Source organism: Balaenoptera physalus (genome assembly GCF_965194825.1).
Source record: "Balaenoptera physalus genome assembly, chromosome: 1".
Taxonomy (NCBI): domain Eukaryota; kingdom Metazoa; phylum Chordata; class Mammalia; order Artiodactyla; family Balaenopteridae; genus Balaenoptera; species Balaenoptera physalus.
In genome coordinates this window covers 9,828,413-9,846,876 of record NC_138882.1, presented here as the reverse complement: position 1 = coordinate 9,846,876, position 18,464 = coordinate 9,828,413, and the positions used below count along the sequence as shown (strand labels likewise).

Genomic DNA, 18,464 nt, shown 5'->3' with positions numbered 1-18,464 from the left:
TATTATTGAAATTGTATGGGGACGCGTTATTCGTTCAACAAGCGCTTATGAGTATTTGTGTCAGACCGTGTTCTGGTTGCTAGGGTTGTTGCTGTGAATAAGCCAGATAGGACTCTTTAGAGAAAGGAGTCAGAGAGGCCTCTCTGAGGAGGTGACAGCTGAGCCAGAGCCTGGTGACGAGCATTCCATGAAAGGCACACAGGGTCAGGATTGAGGCCCATTCAGCAGCACGCAGGCCAGTGTCTCCAGAGTCGAGTGGGTGAGGGGAAGGTGGTAAAAGGTTAGGTACACCCATTTTATGAGATCTGCCTAGGTCTTCCTGACTTCAAAAGGTAACTCATAGCTGTAAGATTTAACTTAAATTCTTAAAGATTTATTTATTGACCTTTTCTTGGGGACAGAACTTGCCTCCTCGCCATTCCCCAAGTGAATTATGGAACTGATGTTGTTACCCTTGTGTAGCCATCAAAATAAATTTTTTTGTGGTTAACTGTTGCTGCTGTTGGTTTTACTTTTGTCTCATCTAAAATGCCATGAAATTGATTTCATTACTGAGCTTCTATGCAAGTGGTAAAATCAGTGATAGTTTTTAATAGATGCTTTTTACAGAACAGTTTTTCTGAAATCCAAGGACAGCTTCTTAATTAAACAATGTGCGAATGATAAGGCTCTACTTCCTTATCAAAGTCTTTGTTCCTAAATATACTTAAAAGAAGCGAACAGTTCTATGGTGTGTGATTTTACAGAACTAATCACAAAAAGACATTGTGTAGGAACGCAGCAGAAGGACTAGAAATGGTCAAATTGTTAGTACTTCCAATATTTTAATGCCTAGTTTGAATCTCTGTGCTGCTTGTGACCGGATTCATTTTGCAGTTGTTAGAGAATAATACATTGAGAACTTTGAACCTGAAAGCTTTGAAGTTACTCTGATAATTGTTTCTTTTTAGTTGAATCTCAAACTTATCCTTTCAATGTAATGTTTTTTCCTCCTCTTTTTTTCTTTTGAAATTATTACCTGTTTGTGAGCTTGCAAGTTTCACCAACTTTCTACCTTATTCTCCAGTTAAGAATGTTTCTGTTATGAGATCCACCCAGACATAGAAAGCAGTTAAGGGTATGTTAAAGACTTTGTTGCACAGATGTGACTTCCTTTCTAATTTATGTGCAGCTTTGCTGCCATTGTTCTTCAGGGTTTTGATATGCCTGGTTGATGTGCATACTTACCAAGACTAGTTTCAATCTGCATTAGGATTGATCTGCATGTCTTTTAAGTTCAAGACACCAGAGTTCTCTTAGATGTTAGACTAAATTAATAAGTCACATTATACAGACTAGAAAATTTTCATACAAATGAGTTTTTTTCTGTATCTGTTACAGAGAAGGAAGGGGTATGTGTTTCGATAATATTTCATAAGAATCATAAGTTATTGAAATCTATAGAAATTAGGGCCCAGGCAGTATATTTTGTAACACTTTGTAAAGATAATAATTTGTCGAAGTTTATTATAGGAACAGAAGCTCAGGTATCTTTAAAGTTACAAGTTTGTATAGTATAGCTTTTGAATTGTGCCAAGAAATACAGAGGCACACGACCTCTTGAAGAGTAGCTAGAGGGCTTTCCTGGGTTGGGACACTTCCCCCAAAATGCGTCACTTGGGTTTTATAATGTTTAAGAAATACTGGATTAAGCAGATTTTGTGGTACAGGAATCTTATCGTTTTTAATGTATAAATCTCTTAATTGGAACACAGGAGTATGGACTCTTTCCCAAGCTTGTTTACCCCCCAAGTTTGCCCCTCTCCTCCCTTCTCTTGAGAATACTGCAAAGAACCAGAGTTGCATAGAATCAGTTTAATTGAAGCTATCTTAGGAGTCATAGTTTGGGAGTAGAAACCATTCAGTATGGGGGACATCAGAATATATTTTCATGTATTCCTTCAGTGAAAGGGGCCGTTTTAGACTAAGAAAATTCCACTTGATAATGCTTTTCATTGTATAGTAAATAAAGGAGATGATGAAGACCTTTTTTGTTAGGTAGTAGCAAGGAACTTATCTGTGGTTCCACCAGAGAGGGAATAAGAAAGATATGATCACAGTTCATTATTATTACTTATAAGGATTTGGAAATCCTTGATCAAGAACTACTTTATTTTAATCTCCCAATCTAGCTTGTTCATGTTCACGTGGAAAGGCCACATATTCTAGCCCCTGTTTATTCTTTCCTCTGTTCTTATTGAATATCATTGACTCTCAATAACCTTGCTGTCTTCATTTTTGAGGAAACCTTTTGCACTCTGAAATCATACAGATCAAAAGCTTCCCTTTAAGGTCATTATTTGAAGAGACTCCAACAGACGTCGTAGTTCTTAAGATCTCTTTTTTGGGAAACCATTTTTTTGATAGTAAGTAAACTTGGGTGGATTTTCAGTATCTGTGTTAGAGGTCTAATATTATCACTGTCAACTTTCACTTTTGAGAAGGAGCCAGAATCTCAGTCTCCTCAGAGTTACATTCTTAAGCAGGAATGCATACATCAGTAACCGCCCCATTCCCTGTTCTACAAAGCTTGCTTCGTTCTCATTTGGTGGTCAGGTAACCTGTTCATCTCTGCTTGAAGTGTTACGGGAGTGTGCTAGTTACCAGTGCTCTCTGGAGGTGGGTCTAGAGCTGGGGCCAGGAGAAGAGGGAGGTAGCTGATTAAGACTTTCTTACTCAAGACTCTCCTTCCCTTCCCTCCCTCTACTCTTCCTTCAGCAAATATTTGTTGAGTGCTTTTGTATGCCATGTACTATACTAGGTGCAGGGACATCGAAGATGAAGAAAACCAGACATATGTGTATGGGCTTTTTTTAATGGTCTGTTGGAGGAGAGACACATCAGTCAGTCACTCAGATGTGAAATTATGACTGTGCCACGTGTGTGCGGACGCATTGTGCCGTGAGAACCTAAAGTTGGAGGATTTTTTGTGGGAGTCGGAACGGTTCATTGAGGAGGTAGTACTTGAAGTAAGATCCAGAGTTTGAGTAGGAGCTGACTTGAAGATTGCAGGAAAGTGCATTTTAGGGAGAGTGAACAGAAGGCAGGAGTAAGTGCCCTGGTGGGAAGAGCATGGCACTTAGAAAGATTCGGAAGGAGACTGGTGATTGTGTGGATTCGAAGGATGCCTCTGGGAAAGTTTCCTCCCAGAGTTAGGTACAGCCTGCCTGTCTGCGCGTGCCAGGGCCTCTCCGCACACTTCTGGGGCCATTCGTTGTGCCAGTCTAAATGTGGCCGCACGCTTACCGTAGTAGTAATTCCAGGGTTTATTTTACTCACCAACACTTAAAGAATCAGAGTATGTCACGTAAGCAGGCTGGATTTCCAGCTTCCTTTGCAAGGCCTCTGGCACACCTGGGCGCTTGGCCCACAGTCCAGCGTGGCAGACCCCACGTGCCCTGAGCAGGGCACCTTCCTCACCTGGGATGTGTTCCCCGGGTAGCCTCAGGCCTGGCCACTCCAGTCTTTCATGTCACCTTCTTCACTTATTTACACCACCTTCTTAGGCCCTATTGTCCTTTCAGTATGAAATCCCTGCTGTAAATAAAGGCAGTGCTAGCTTGTTAAAGAGAAGTCAGTCAGTTGGAAACACAAATTTAAGGCTTTGAAGTCAGTCCTGGCTTTGAATCTCAGCTCTTCCACTCATTCCACCACTAATGAAGTTGAGAAGGTTATGTAACCTTTCTATCAGTGGTCTTGTTTTTATTTTATAATAAAGATATTATAATTTACATTACAGTATTATTGATGAGTGAAACAGGCACTGTGTAAAGTGCTTAACACAAAAAGGACTCAACAGATAATGATGGCTACTTTTATTATGAATTTATAATTTTATGTATAATCTCAGCTTGTCATATGTGTAAATGTAGGCAACTAGCTTCAGTGATGAACTTGATATTACATGTTTAATGATACAATTTTCATTCAAAGCTATGAAGACTAGTTTACTTAAACATTATGAGAACCCTTTTCTTCTCCAGTAACTGGGATATTTTTACTCTAGCTGTGTGTGTTTATCTTACGGTAAAGTTCTTTATCCTTTGAGAGAAAATTGCTACAAAGACATTATCGTTCTAAGTGTGTGACAGCTTAGCTAGTTAGGCTTTTCCATTTACCTGTTAGGGCTCATATATAGGAAGAAACGTCATTTACTTAGATTTAGATTATTTACTTTGATCCAAAAAGTATGTAAGTGTTGAGATTTTAATATATGGTCACAGAATTATAAGTAGGAATATTACTTCTGTAATTTATAATTTGCTGCATTCTACATTTAGATTGGCATATTATTTTGCTCGAGAATATTATATTACACTTGAAATAATTTTCAGAACTTGTTGCCTCTCTTGCTGTTTCAGGGAACTGGGGTGGTTCTATCCTGTGTCAGCCTGACCAACATAAAGGTGTAACCCCTAAAAAAACCAAAACATTGTGTGTTTTCTGTCAGTAACTCGTTATATGTCTTAAGCTTTTGAAAGTCAACTTTATACTTTTACTATCTGTTACATGAAGTAATACTTAACTGTTAACATATTAGTATTTTGTGCATAGTTTATTTTTTATTATATCTGCATCTTCAGAGACTTCTCTAAGATTTCATCACTAAACTGAACAATGTAGTTTTCTCTGTACTCAAAACTTCCCTTCTATCCCTTTTATAGTAGTTTTCCCCAAGTGATTTTTCCAGATTTTTGGGTTAAAAAAATTTTTTTTATAATGTTGTGCTTGTTGTAGATTTGGCGCATACCTCCATATAAGGGAGACAGAAGAAGAGAGTCTTCTACAATATTATGATTTCTTTGCCTGTTTGTTGCAGCAAATTAGGCATCGGTTTTCTCATCTGAAAAGTGGTATTATAATAACCTCTTCTGAGGTCTTCAGGGTTTGAAATGTGCACAGGTGTACCTAGTTTAGCATTGTTCTTTCAGTGCTGTTTGTAGCACTGAATTAATTGTAGTTATGAACTTTTGATACGGAATAATACAGAGCCCCTGTTCACCCACGCATTTTAAAATTAGTTGGGTGGATAAGTGGGGGGAGGGATAAATTGGGAGATTGGAACTGACATGTACATACTACTATATATAGAATAGACAACTAATAAGAACCTGCTGTATAGCACAGGGAACTCTACTCAATACTCTGTAATGGGCTTTATGGGAAAAGAATCTTAAAGAAAGAAAAGAGTAGATATATGTATAGGTATAACTGATTCACTTTGCTGTACACCTGAAACTAACAACATTGTAAATCAATTATACTCCAATAAAAATTTTTAAAAATTAATTAGAAAATAAAAAACAGTTGGGTGGTATGTAGAGTGAACACTTATTTGGGTGGGTATTAATCTCCTTACATTGATACCTTCTTAAAGGTATTAAAATCTCATTTTACATTAATATTTTGTCAGCATATGATCAGCATTTTGATACTGATATACTTAGAAAAAATAAATAATAGCACAGATCATGTTAATAATTGTCAGGGAATTTTAATGCTTATAAAGTAAAAGTTATTTTTATAATACTGCTTTTTTATACTGTTGCTTTCAGTTTATGTATCTTGTTGAGATTTATTGAAAATCCATTGCACAATGGATGGTGCTTTTGGTGTAAGCCTATACAGTTAAACTCCATTAATTTAGCTTTGCATTTCATTAAAGAGTAATTATCGGCTTACCCAAAATGCCTTAAAATTTTAATAATGCCTGTAACATACCTTTTAAAATTATTCTACCAGTGACCATATATTTAATGCCATGATCACACAATTTCTGAGACTTATTTTGAAAGAAGCATAGACAAAGTTATTCTTGACACGTATGTTAGAAGTAATTTAGAAAACCATTGTATAATTTTTAATAATAATGTTAACATTACTTTGTTTCAAAGTGTTTTAATATTGGTTATTGTGAGAACAGGAGAAAACAGAAGCCAGTTTGGAAATATAATGGTATTTTGTTAATATGATAAAAATTTATACTATGAAATTTCAGCTTGATTATATAAATTCTTTTCACTGTAGTTCCATATGTAATGCTGCAGTTATGTATATGACTCAGATGTGCACAAAAGCAAACTTTAATTTTCATTAAATTTAATATTCTCTCTTGGACATACTACAATATAGTCTTTTATTCTAATTTCTATTTACCTTCATCACTACAGCTTTATTCAGTTTTAACAAAATTAGTATCAGTATTGAACATATTTCATCACTTTTAAATTCCAACTTCTCAGTGTATTTTTAGACTAACCACTGCTGTTGTTTAACTTAGACATGATTTTATTTTGTATATTTTTCTTCATTATTTTTCTTCATTAATTTGAGGAAGAAAGATTAATATTTAATATCATGACATGATTTGAATCAGTTCGTTCATAATAAAAAAGTAGTATATTAATTACATACTGTAATTGGGTATTTAGATATTTTCTTTTTGGGTACTTTTCTGTTGGCTGTTATTGGCTGAGTTTTAGTTTGTTCTATCAATTTCTAGGTCTTCATAAATTGATGTAAATCTTCAATGAATTTCTAATCTTTTGTATAAATCCCACATTCAAATTTTATTTTCTTAGTGTCTTAGTGCTTTTCTCTTAATACTCATTGGATTGTCTAGTTAGTTCATCCCTTCCCCTCCCCTCTGTCCCACACCCTGCCAACCTCATTTGATCTTTAATGCTAAGTTTTGGCTTCTTTTCCAGGTCTTTTTCTTGATGGATGTTTCTTTTAGTTTTGTTCTTCTTGTCTTTCCTGCTTCTCATGTTCCTCTGTGAGTGACTGTTCCCACGTTTATTTTAAATACCTGTTTTTTAAAGACTCTTAGTTGCTTCTGGTCCGGACAAATCTTTCTGTTTAGAACTAAGGTTTTTTTTGAAATTTCAGAATGGTGCTTTACTGTGAATAAGTTGAAGACATCCTCATTTGAAATGCTAAGGAACTAAAGCTTTTAAGATTTTTATTTTTGTTTTAATTGGAGACAAAAGTCATACCATAGAACTCAGGTAATTGTCTCATTGTTGACGTCATATTTTATGTTGTCATTGAAAAAGCATTTGTTCCTTAACATTTAGGTTTGTGCAGAAGTATATAAGATCAAACACAAAATTATTTTGAAATCAAGTCAATTTAACATTTTTACAAATTACCATATAAGTCAGAAAGAGAGTTGATTCAGTATTTTATTGTCATCTACAAAGAGTGAATTCTGGACACTATCAAACTAATCATTTATCTCCCCTAACTTTGATATTTTAGATAGGTGCTTCAGTCTTCTTGCAGTGTCTTTTTGTCATTTCTATCTTATATGTGTGTTGCCGTAAACATCCTGAAATTCAGTTCCTTATATATTTTAATATACCAAGTTTGATAATTAAAATTAAGCAGCTCTTTGACCTTTCAGAAGAATTTTAACTTCTGTTATGTAGAAGTCTTTTAGTTTTCTTTATAAGCGCCACCCCCCCAAAAAAATATTCAGCTTCTGATATGATTGGAATATTATAATTTATTTTAAAAGGCTGTACAAAATACTTCATAGTGTCCTTAGGAATTGTTGGCTTTTAACATGGAGAGCTACGTTATAATAACCAACCATTCTGATAGTAAATTTGTGGATACATTATAATTCATCAATAACTTTAGTACATATTATGACATCCTCCCCTCCCCCCATCCCAAAGTTACTTTAACAGGAAAAATAAATGTTAAAAGCTTAACTATTCAAATTGTTTGGGGGAACATTCTTTCTTTATCTGGATTAAATGTAATAGATATAATTGATTTAATACCGTCTAATAAGGTAATAGATGCCAATTTTGGGGAGACCTGTGATACACATTTGATTTATTTCTAAACTTCCTGAGTCATTATTAGTATTTTTGAAAAGTTTGTATAGTTTTTTTTTTTAAAGCTTTAAACGTCAGCATAAAGGTCATAGGTTAGTAGATTTTACAAAAACATGCTTCAGTATGGCACACTGGTAGTATCACACTTCTATTTTACATTGGAACCCTCTTGTAGATCACTGAAGACCAATCCCTAGACATACAGTCTGGTTCTAAGTACCTGAAGAATTTTCACCACCGTCTTTGTGATGTAGCAGATCAAAGCTGGTGTTGAGCACCTGTGCAGAACATTATTCTCCCCTGCAAAGATCAGTTCTGTGGATCCCAAGTTGCCTAATAGGGTGGCATTTCCTTAGTAGTTTGCCATGGCCCAGAGAAAGGCTGAGAAACTGGGTAATATTAATATACCGGGAGAGATTGATTCATTGTTCAAACTTATGAAACAGTAACATTTGAAATGCTAAATGCTGATTAATTAATTTCGAGTGAGAAATGTAATTGCCAAGGGCAGTGGGCACTCAGTTCCTCTATCCAGCACATACACGTTCTCCCAGTAGAGAAGCTACTTGGAGATCAGAGATAATGATATTTGCATCTCTTCAGTAAAGGAAGATGTACTGCAAAGGCCAGGGAACCTTTAGTCTTGGTCACTGCTTAGATAGGCTTTGCCATTGTGACTTGTCTTCCTGTTGGTGTGTCTGACTAATCCGTCTCCTAGTGGATGTGATGTAGTTCTTTAGATGGACAGATGTCTGATTCAGCTTTAGGACTAACATCTCATTCTGTTGCGTTTGACTTATTTAAAAAATGTTGGAGACATTTGCCTAGTGGCCTTTGCCTGTGTACTGTAGTTAAACTATTATTTCTGTTTATCTTAGGAAATGCAGGAATATTAAATGAAAATTATTACTGATGGATTTGGATTTTAGACTGACAGCAGTGAGAAACTGTAAGATATATCTCCTAGTACTGAAGGAATTAAATTTTTATTAATAAAACTTTAGTAATCAGGAACTTTTTAAAAAAATTTATTTATTTTATTTATTAGTTGTTGGCTGTGTTGGATCTTCGTTGCTGCGTGCGGGCTTTCTCTAGTTGCGGCGAGCAGGGGCTACTCTTCGTTGTGATGCGTGGGCTTCTCATCATGGTGGCTTCTCTTGTTGCGGAGCATGGGCTCTAGGCACATGGGCTTCAGTAGTTGTGGCTCTCAGGCTCTAGAGCACAGGCTCAGTAGTTGTGGTGCACGGGCTTAGTTGCTCCGTGGCACGTGGGATCTTCCCGGACCAGGGCTCGAACCCGTGTCCCCTGCCTTGGCAGGCGGATTCTCAACCACTGTGCCACCAGAGAAGCCCCCGTAATCAGGAACTTTTGATTGCTTAAAGCCAAATAGAATGGACATTTGGTATTTTTTTTTAAAGAAAATTTCTCTTAATGAATGAACGTATCAGTTTTTGCTAAGACATCCTCCTGGTTTGTGACAGCGTGTGATATTTGGGAAACAGAGTTATAAGGCTTTTTGTCTGTCAGTCAGGCTGAGAAAACACTTCTACTAAGACAGAGGAGCAGTTGATGAGGGAGTGCTGAGTTAGATGACAGGTGAGGATAGCAGGATAGCGGAACGGGCTTGCCGAGAAGAGATTAGCAAGCCCACCTTCCTGCCGACGCAGAGCCTACCTTAAATACGCTAAGCTGGAGAGGTGTACAGTCCACTTCTTAATATTACACAAATGGAGAGGGCTCCTTTTCGGCTACAGTCATTTTTTTGACAACCTGGGAACTATCTTGCATGGTTCAATTGCTTAAATATGTACAGCATTCCCTCACCCCCATCCAGATTTTTTAACTTTCTACCAGTCGTGAAAACGACAGCGGCCTGGCACGCATCGTTTACGTGCATTTGCAGCTACCTAGCTTCCCTCTTCTTTCCCCCACCCTGTTCTTCTGAATCGTCAGGTTCTCCTGAGTATGAAAACTAAACGCAATCAGTGTTCGTTAGCTTAAGACTATAACTTATTATTTTTCCTAAACCATCGCTGTTTCTAATGTCAGGATGTGCTAGTTTGATCAAAGGCTAATTTTCTAGGCCTGGACAGTTGATATAATGGGAAATAGGTTATTTTTTCTTTGAAATAAATGCCATTAGACAGGTGGTGCATACTCACAAGGTGAATAATGAATAATGTCAAAGCAAGTTTTAATGATGCCTACTGTCTTCCCTGAACTTAATGGTGGAAGAAAGAGGAAAACTCCTTAGATAGCTTACACCCTCCTCAAATTAGGTGGCCTGGCCTAGGACATCATCAGCCCAGAGAAAGGAGCATCTTTCTCTAATTTTCCTCCAACAGACAGTGCCCCTTTGCAATTTTTTCCCCTCTAAGGGGCTCTGTTTTGCAAAGCAGCTACTGAATTCCACCCCCCATTTTTCTTAATTATGAAAAATTTCAAACATAAATATAATTAGAGAAAATAGTGTATGATTTTTTAAATCTGCCCATCACACAGATTCTATAATTATTTTTTAACCACTTTTACTTCAGCTGTTCGACAGCTCCCTTTTTTCCTGAAGTACTGTGAAGCAAAACCCAGACACTGACACTTTGTTCCTACTTACTCTGCACTTCTAAAAAACATGGACTTTTTTTTTTAATGTAGGCATTATTGCATATAACAAAATAAACATTAATTGTTGGTATCATCTAATACCCAGTTCATTTTCCAGTTTCTTTGATTTTTCTGAAAAATCTTTTTTTGCAGTTCATTTGTTGGAAATAGGATCCAAACAAGTACCAATAGTTGCATTTACTTGATAGGATTCTTATATGTCTTTTATTCTAGATCAGAAGTTCGTAATATTTTTTTTTTTTTGGTGCCATGGACCCATTTAGTAGACTGGAGAATCCTATGATTCTTCTCTCTGAATAATATTTTTAATGCATAAAATAAAATACATAAGAGAATAAAGAAAACCAATTGTATTGAAATAAAATTATCAAAATTTTGAGAAATATAAGTTTATGACATGGTATTGCACTTCGTGTTGCTTTTACTAATGCATTACATAACAAGATCTAGGGACAAATCTAATAAATTCCAGAATTTTAAAGTATGACCATACACAGTATTTCAAGATATCTGTAAGAGTAATGTGATATGAAAATACTTGATTTCTGTTGGTGACAAAGTCAGAACCGTTGTTAATAGTACTGTGGTTTGTTGCCTTCAGTCATGAAAGAAGGAAATGTCAATTTCTGTTAGAGGTTGGTGAAAATAAAATTGTGAATTTTTTTCCCATCCATATTAGGGGCCCCTCTGATTTCTATCCACAGCACTCTACTCTAGAGTTCTGCTTCACTGGCTTTTTTCTGTTTTTCTACAGACACGTCAAGTTCTTCTCAACCTCCTGGCCATTGTCTTTGTAGTTCTGTTTGCCTGGATCATTCTTCCTCTTGCTCTTAATAAGACTGGCTCCTCAAAATTCAGATCTCAGTTTAAAGGTTACTTTTCCAGGAAGACCTCCCACTTTTTTTTCTGCTAGTAATCTTATTTATTTGTTTACATTAACGATTTTCTTCTAATATGAAGATCCGAAGGTAGGAAACACATCTTGTTGCGCTCCACCATCTCCCCAGTGCTGAGAACAGGGTAGTGGGCACATAGGTGTTGCTTGAAAAGTATTTATTGAATGAATGATTTTTTTAAAAATTAATTAGTTAATTTATTTTTGGCTGCGTTGGGTCTTCGTTGTTGCACGTGGGCTTTCTCTAGTTGCGGCGAACGGGGGCTACTCTTGGTTGTGGTGTGCGGGCTTCTCATTGTGGTGGCTTCTCTTGTTGCAGAGCACGGGCTCTAGGCACGCGGGCTCAGTAGTTGTGGGGCGTGGGCTCAGTAGTTGTGGCACACGGGCTTAGTTGCTCTCCGGCATGTGGGATCCTCCCGGACTAGAGCTCGAACCCATGTCCCCTGCATTGGCAGGCGGATTCTTAACCACTGTGCCACCAGGGAAGCCCCTGAATGAGTGATTCTTAAGCTCATGTTATCTGTATATTTTTAGTTACTTTCCATCCTTTCATATGCATGTAAAGTAGTAAAGATTTATTATTGTTATTGATGCTTTGTGATATATAGGCCCTCAGTGCTACTTGACAATCCTTCTGTACATTTTTCAGTGGCTCTTTATTATGTTATCCTTGGCGAATCAGGTTCTCGTACAGTGTCTTCTCTTTCCTCATGCCCTCAGTGCCCAGGCCAGGATCTTAGGCCTTGCCACTCATGCCTTCTCCCTCACCGCGAGTATCCACACGTCTTGAAGGCCTGTGGACCTCACTTGCTAACATCTCTGGAATTCTTATCTCCGGATCACTACCGTCCTTCCTGGTCCAACTATTTCTGTATCTTCCCTGGATTATGCAGTGGTCTCCTAGTTTGTGTTTTTGTATCACTCATGCACCTCTTCATTCTGTTCTCGTGGTGCAGCCAGGATGCCTCAGACACTGAAGAAGAGGGGAGCTGTTAGGCATGCACTAGCCTCAGTTTTTTTTTTCTATTTTCCAAGTATTGTTGTATCTTCAATGGCTTCCTATTACTCTTAGGAGTAAAAGCCATATTTTAATAGGTACCACGAGTCTTCATGAGGGTTTAGCTGCCTCTCTCTCTTTTTACCTTTCTGGCATTAGCTCATACCAATCTTCCTCTTTATTTTTGTGCCATGGTTTACTCCAGCCTCAGGGCCATTGTACCTGCTGCTCCTTCTTCTTGGAATTGTTCCCCTTTTGCCTGATTAACATCTAGTTATTTCTTAGATGTGAACAAACGTTTCTTCTGAGAAGGCTTTTCTGACCATAGGTCAGGTCAGTTCCCGTTGTATGCTTGCAAAGCACTGTGTATCTTTCCTTCATGACAGATATCGTAGTTGTCCTTTCCACTTATTTGTATGAAGATCTGATACATGGCTTTCTCTGTCAAAGGAGTATTATGGCAGCAACTTAATGATTGTTTTTGTGTATCATTGTATCTACAGCTCATGTCTTAATGCCTAGGCTCTCAGTTAATATTTATCAAGTGAGTGGACTTTTGGGTGTTTCTTCAACTCTAAGGAGGACTGGACTCAAGAATTTCTATTAACCTAGTGTTAGAGTTCTGGAATAGAGCATGGTAAACTGGTCTGTTTGGGAAATGATGCCTAGGGGTTTCATCTGCATTGAATTTCTATTGAGGAAGGTTAACACTTCTTGATCTTCTTCAGCATCATGGTCCCTGCTTAGAAATGCACTGTCATGTGAGGGACCTTCACATTTGTGGAACTGATTATAGTAATTATTTCCAGAATACTTGTACTTTCTTTTTTTTTAATAAATTTATTTATTTATTATTTTTAGCTGTGTTGGGTCTTCGTTTCTGCGCGAGGGCTTTCTCTAGTTGTGGCGAGCGGGGGCCACTCTTCATCGCGGTGCACGGGCCTCTCACTATCGCGGCCTCTCTTGTTGCGGAGCACAGGCTCCAGACGCGCAGGCTCAGTAGTTGTGGCTCACGGGCCTAGTTGCTCCGTGGCATGTGGGATCTTCCCAGACCAAGGCTCGAACCCATGTCCCCTGCATTGGCAGGCAGACTCTCAACCACTGCGCCACCAGGGAAGCCCCTGTCCTTTCTTTTTGTCAACATATATTTACTTATATGTTGCTTTATTTGCAGTGTGGGTGAGCCCATATATAAGCCAGTGGTTGAGTCTTACTTATTTTTTAGGCGTCAAAATCAATTTTTCACTATAGAGAAAAATTGATTTTGACGCCTTAAAAAATAAGTTTCCTTTCAAATAGGATGAAAATGCTGCAAACCAAAAATGTGAGGCTGTTTTATTGAGTCAAATTTCAGTTCACTGTTTCTAATCTAGAATTTTTTGTTTGTTGATTGCTTTTAAAATCAGTCTTGAGGAAGAGAGAGGATACATTATGGAGTGAAGTAAAAGGCATCATCAGTAAGATCAAAAGATTGGGTAGAGACATTAGCTTTAGCAAGAAAGAGAGTCATTCATGGGCCCTGCCGCTATCCAGGGATTTCAGGGATTTTGGTATTTATCCTAAGAACATGGGGAATCCATTGAAGCATTGGGATGATGTGAATAGTTTTGTGGTTTTGAAAGTATCATTCTGGCAGTAGTATATGGGAAGCAGATTGGGTGACTGTGAAGAAACCAGTTGTAAAAGTTTTGCTCACTTGAACTACTAGAGCGGTAAGATGAAGCAAAGTGAGCGGATTCCACTATGAATCCAGGTTTTGGGGATAGAGTGATACGGGTGATAGTTAGTAAGAGAAGGAAGTGGCGGGGATGACTCTTGATAGTTTCGTGTGGCCACTGACTGGATATAGCCATTCACTCAGACAGGAAATGTTATTTTAAAAGTTTTAAAATTTGGAGATGAGAGAAGATAACTGGATTTAAATGTACTGTTAAATGTGTGTACTTAAAGACACTCAGAGATACAAATACTTTAAATTGGGGGTTATGCTTATGAACTTTGATTAAGAAATTCATTTTATTTTTGTAAAAATTAACTTTACTTGTCTTTTTGGCCCAGTTATTAGCTTTCTCTTTTCAGTGTAGAGGAGTCATTCATTCTCTTCCCTCCTTTACATAAATCTACCAGGAAGAAAGTTGTAGCTTTTTTTTTTTAACCTCATCAGGAGACGAAAAGATCTCTGATAAAGGAATAGTATTAAACAGCAGATGTGAAGGTGTGGTCAGGCTTCTCTGTTCATTCATTTCTAAGCTCAGACAGCATTTTACAGTGCAGGGGGCTCAGGCAGCTGTGCTCATGGTTACTTCCGTGTTGGTGGCTACTTGGGAGACATGTTGCCTTTGCCCCATGGTGGTGTGACTGTAGAAACACAGCTCCCAAGCCTGTTTCCCTGATCCCTTCAGTAATAAGGTATCTATAGCAACATGCTCTCCGCTATATTATGTTATATGCACAAAAACTACTTTGTTGCTCTTGTGAGGCCTGGTCATGAATATGGATTATGAACAGCTCTAAAATTTTCAGCCTGTTTTCTTTAACAGAAAAATTGTTCTTGGATCCCTTTACACTCCTGACTTGTTCAGGTGGCAAAGCACACAGAGGGCATGGTCTTATAGAGCATTCTGAAGTCATCATAGAACCTAGGAACGACTTTATCACTGCAGCATTTGCTAATGGTAGGTTTTCTGTCACTTAGGATTCTTTGGTTAAAAATTGACTCTGACTAACTGAAACCAAAAAAAAAAGTGTCAGAATATTATAGGTGAGTTCAAAAAATTAAAGAACCAAGTGGTAGAAGGGACAGGAACTGTAGCAGCTCTGGGATCTAGAGAACAAGAATCAGTGGGTAATTTCTGCAGGGTGCTGAGTTTCAAGTGAATCAGCTCCAATCATTTTCTTTGTTTGTGTGCGTGTGTTTGTTTCCTTCCTTCAGGATTCAGATTGCAATAAGAGAGGGTCTTTGGTTATCTTAGCTTGGCTAGTGCAAGGCAGAGTGTCTTGATTGAAAGATTTCCTAGAACTTTCTTATTTGAGGGTGGAGTAGCTCCCCAAAGGAAATCTGCCAGTATGTTAGAAAATTCTCATTGCCATTAGAATCTCATGCTAATTCTGTTTGTTATCTATATTCAAATATATGTTTTTACTAGCATTTTAGGTAAGACAGTGAAGCAAACAACCCTTATTAGTTTTATCGTATAAATTAGTATCTTTTAAACATTTAATTAAAAACTTATACAAGCATGAATTTAAGATTTTGCATATAATGTTATAGCTTTCTGTTACTTAACATTTATTTTTTGTTATGCCGTTGATTTATTTTCATCTTTCAACGTTTAGGATACTGTCTCAAGTGAAATTCAGACTGAGAATCTATAGGCTTCAGTGGGAAGTTGAAATAATTAGATTAATAAACAGATGGAGGCAGTTGCTTTCACTCTAGTTGTCCTTTAGCTCAGACATTTGCTGGTGGAGGGAGGGGAAACACTTCCTGCAAATACAGAAACGTTTTTCTTCCTTCTCTGGCAAATCGGATCTTGAAAGTAGTAAGGTGTAGAGTTACATTGTGCTTGGGGGAGGGCGTGTGTGTGTGTGTGTGTGTGTGTGTGTGTGTGTGTGTGTGTGCGCGCGCGCGCGCGCGCTGATGGAGTGCGCAGCAGCAGGTTCCTGGCCGAAACTTAGAATGTCCTGTTAGTATTTGACGCACATTACCCGTCTTCCGAGAGTCAGGTAAAGCGATACACTGATACTCTGTGAGGTGTGTTAGAATGTAGGTATGGTAGAGATGTTTTTTTTTTTGGCTTCTTAAATCTGTGTTAATTTAATAGTCTAATTTTGTAGTTAAGCAGTAAAAACTGAAAACAAACCTGAACCAGCTGGATAAATCGGTTTTACCACCTCATCACAAAACAGTAGGTGACTAACCTACTGAGTAAATACTGAGTAACCTACTGAGTAAATGCAATCAACAAACAAAAAATCCTAGATTAGAAACAGTGAACTGAAACCTACTGAGTGAGTAAATGCGGTGCTACTTTTGTCTACTAACAATGATCAAATTTTACTTCAAAAGAAGCACCTTTTACATAATTTCTAAGTGCCACCTGCCTGTTGTTTACAGATGTGTCTCAGTGCCCAAAGGAGCAAGAGATACGCAGTAATTCTTAGCTTTTCTGAGTTTCTGGCCCCCAGACATCAACAACTGAAAAGGAGAAGAAAAAATAACTGAGGGATCAGATTTCCTCTCCTTCTCCTTCTCCTTCTCTTTCTCCTTCTCTTTATTTGCACCTGACATCAGGCTTCCCTCCAGTGTGAGAAAACAGTTGTGATGCCTGGAGATCCTAGCAAAAGGTGAAGAATAAGCATGGAATAGAAGAGAGGACAGGCCGTTTTTGCTTAGCTTTTTAGACCCTCTAGCAGGAGTCATATGTGAAGTATGTAGCAGAATAGCATAATGGTTAAGAGTCTTTGCAGTGGAACCCTGTTGTTTTACTAGCTGTGTGATCTTAGGTATTTAACCTCTTGTACAAGTCTTTCTTATCTCTTAGTGTTACTTACAAGGATTATACGAGATCATGTGTGTAAAGTGCTTTAACACGGTACCAGGCACACAGCGTACTCTCAGTCAGTAAATAGTTCCTGCTGCTGTGTTGGTATTATTTTTATAAGGGTTTTGGTAATAGATATTAATAAGATTCCAGTTGATTTTATGTGATTATACTGTATACTCAGAGGTGAGAAAAAATTTTTTTACTTGAATTAGAATTTCATCACCTATATAATCTTTTTTTTTTATAAGTAATTTAAATTTATTTATTTTTATTTATTTATGGCTGTGTTGGGTCTTCGTTTCTGTGCGAGGGCTTTCTCTAGTTGTGGCAAGCGGGGGCCACTCTTCATCATGGTGCGCGGGCCTCTCGCTATCGCGGCCTCTCTTGTTGCGGAGCACAGACTCCAGACGCGCAGGCTCAGTAGTTGTGGCTCACGGGTCTAGTCGCTCCGCGGCACGCGGGATCCTCCCAGACCAGGGCTCGAACCCGTGTCCCCTGCATTGGCAGGCAGATTCTCAACCACTGCGCCACCAGGGAAGCCCAATAATCTTGATCAAAATAAACTAGTGTAAGTATTGAAAGTTTTGGTATTATTATCTTCCAAAATATCTCGTAACGCTTGAAGCATAAAGATTACATGGTTGTTCCTGGAATTTTTTTCTTTGACCAAATGCAAGTGCTGTCATTTAAAATTATATTTTCATGCATAGTAAAAATTACATAGTACTGGGCATGAATAAGGCACAATTAATATTTGGTGAGATGTTTAAGTACTGTAGCTTTAAATATCATATGAATTTGAAAATCATATTTTGCTGAAATCAGCTTGCATATTCAGAATGGAAGGTCAAAAATAAATTAATAGCAGAATACTTATTTTAAAATAAAGATTTTCAGCAGTACTAAAACACTTGTTATTTGATTCAGTGCTCTTTGAGAACTTGGAGTGTCATCAGATTCCAAGTCATCTTTTTTAAACTTGAATTTTTCTGGAAGGAAAAATACTATCTTTTAAAGATACTGCACTGTAATAATAATTTGTACACATAGTGTTTGCATTGTTTCTGAGTACATACCTGTGGATGCACACATGCATATACATATACTTTTAAAAAATAAAACTTCTGAAGTATTAATGAGAGGATTACTCTATACTGAGGGAAGGATTCCTTTTGTCTTTCATCACACTTATCTAATTTGGTATTATCCTTTTATGTGTGACCTTTGTTTAGTAATTTTGGTATTTAGTAATTTTAGTCTTTTTATAACCATACAGAATAAATTAAGTGAAAAACAGACCTTACCAAGAGCTGGGGGGTTTTTTAGCTCAGCATTCAGAATTATTCTATGTAGAATAGAACACTTAAACAACTGAACTGAAAGTGGGAGATAAGTTGAGTATAAATAGAATTCAACGCATTAAATGATAAGTACTGAAACAGTCTCTGTGATTCTGAACTGTAGCATGTTAGAATTCTATTTTGGTGGATAACTCTTCAGAATAGAATCAAGGATAA

General features: G+C 37.4%; 1 protein-coding gene across 1 annotated transcript in view; it reads left to right on the top strand.

Annotated features, from left to right (window-relative positions):
• The window catches only part of CDC73 (cell division cycle 73), an 89,230-nt gene that overhangs the window by 21,902 nt on the left and 48,864 nt on the right, over nucleotides 1-18,464 (top strand). The window lies entirely within an intron of this gene.